This window comes from Lycium ferocissimum, chromosome 8, assembly GCF_029784015.1.
Source record: "Lycium ferocissimum isolate CSIRO_LF1 chromosome 8, AGI_CSIRO_Lferr_CH_V1, whole genome shotgun sequence".
Lineage (NCBI taxonomy): Eukaryota > Viridiplantae > Streptophyta > Magnoliopsida > Solanales > Solanaceae > Lycium > Lycium ferocissimum.
The window spans coordinates 7,806,507-7,808,815 of NC_081349.1; the positions used below are offsets into that span (position 1 = coordinate 7,806,507).

Consider the following 2,309-nt stretch of genomic DNA (forward strand, 5'->3'; position numbering starts at 1 on the left):
GGGCCCCATATTAAACACCATGCGTATTCATAGCAAACAGACGATATAATAAAGTTTTAAATATGGAGCACAATGCTACAATGTTATATTAATTGTGTTTTGAACATAGTTTCCATATTGACAAAATCAAGCAATATATAAACAAAAAAAAAAAAAAAAGTGAATCCCATATTAAAAAAATAAACAGTGTCAAAGAAGCATGGGTTGGGGCTCCCTTTTCGTCGTCCGTTGTGGGGCCCCTCCATGAAAAAAAAAATATATATTTTGGCTCCATATTAAACAACCCATAATTAAAAAAAAAATTAAAACAAAATTGTACCCAAAAAAAATTGCGGGCCCCATATATATTAAACAACAACTAATATTAAAAAAAAATTGTGGGCCCCATATTAAACACCAACCAGTATTAAAAAAAAAATTGGAACACACCACATCCAAACTCACGGAAAAAAAAAGTGAACCCCATGTTAACAAAATTAAGCAATAGTAAAAAAAAAAAAGTGAATCTCATAATAAAAAACAAACAATATTAAAAAAAATGTGGGCCCCATATTAAACACCATGCGTATTCATAGCAAACACTGATATAATAAAGTTTTAAATATGGGACAAACTACAATGTTATATTAATCGTGTTTTGAACATAGTTTCTCATATTGACAAAATCAAGCAATATATAAACAAAAAAAAAAAAAAGTGAATCCCATATTAAAAAAATAAACAGTGTCAAAAAAAAAAGTGCAAACTTTGTATTCTTAGCAAACACTAATATAATAAAGTTTTAGATACGGAACACAAATTACAATGTTATATCAATCATGTTTTGAATATAGTATATATATATATATGTTATATGCATAAAAATAGTGCAAATTAATAATGTCCAAAAGGGCGGGCTCCATACTAAACAACACTAGGGAATATAAAATAAAAAAAATAAAAATAAACTATATAAAGCATGGGTTTAGACCCATGCTTCATCGTCCGTTGTCCCTTAAAAAAAAAAGGGGGTGGGCCCCATACTAAATAACATCGAGCAATAAAAAAAAGGAAGAAAAAAAGTGAAACTCACCACATCCAAACTCACGGGAACAAAAAAGTGGACCCTATATTAACATAACCAAGCAATATTAGAATAAAAAAAGTGAATCCCATATTAATAAAACAAACAATGTTAATAAACAAATGCTTAGAAAATCAAACAATTAAATCAATAATGATAGACTCATTGCCACGTACGTATCAACCCATTAGTAGGAGCAAATGAAATTATTGTACAAAGAACATACTTAAAATACTCATATATTAAAATAAGATAGAATTTAATTACTTTTTCATTTTTTCCTTACTCTAAGAAATGTGAAAAAATTGTGGGCCCCATATTAAACACTATGCGTATTCGTAGCAAACACTAATATAATAAAATTTTAATTATGAAGCAGAAACTACAATGTTATATTAATCGTGTTTTGAACATAGTATCTCATATTGACAAAATCAAGCAATATATTAAAAAAAAAAAAGTTAATCCCATATTTAAAAAAAATCAATGTAAAAAAAAAGTGCAGACTTTGTATTCTTAACAAACACTAATATAATAAAGTTTTAGATACGGAGCACAAATTATAATGTTATATCAATCGTGTTTTGAACATAGTGTGTGTATATATATATATATTATATATATAAATAGTAGTGCAAACTAATAATGTCCAAAAGGTTCGGCCCCATACTAAACAACACCGAGCAATAAAAAAAAAAAAAAAAAAAAAAAAGTGGAACTCACCACATCCAAACTCACGGGAAAAAAAAAGTGGACCCCATATTAATAGAATCAAGCAATATTTTTAAAAAAAGTGAATCCCATATTAATGAAACAAACAATGTTAAAAAACAAATGCTTAGAAAATCAAACAATTAAATCAATAATGATGCCACATGCGTATCAACCCATTAGTGGGAGTAAATAAAATTATTGTACAGCAACATACTTAAAATACTCATGGAAAAAAAAATGGACCCATATTAAAAAAAAAAAGGCAACGTCAAAAAAAAAAAAATGTGCACCCATATACTAAAAAACCAAACAATATTCGTATAATTAAAAGTATCCCATCAAGTCAATAATAGTGGATTCATTGCCACATGCATATTAACCCATTAGTGAGAGCAAATGAAATTATTGCACAACAAAAAATATGGACCTTATATTATTACTTTTCTTCAAAATATTTAATTGATGTATTTGTTATTCCGCCATGTCATTTATGTATTATGTTTACTAAAATAAATATACTTAAAATATATAT

The 2,309-nt window shown here is 27.1% G+C and overlaps 1 long non-coding RNA gene across 1 annotated transcript; it reads left to right on the forward strand.

The window, feature by feature from the left end:
• The first annotated feature begins 348 nt into the window (after positions 1-348).
• On the forward strand, positions 349-2,060 carry LOC132066588 (uncharacterized). The gene is made up of 2 exons (XR_009416864.1): positions 349-1,099; positions 1,815-2,060. It is a non-coding gene; the product is annotated as an uncharacterized LOC132066588 (long non-coding RNA).
• Positions 2,061-2,309: the final 249 nt, after the last annotated feature.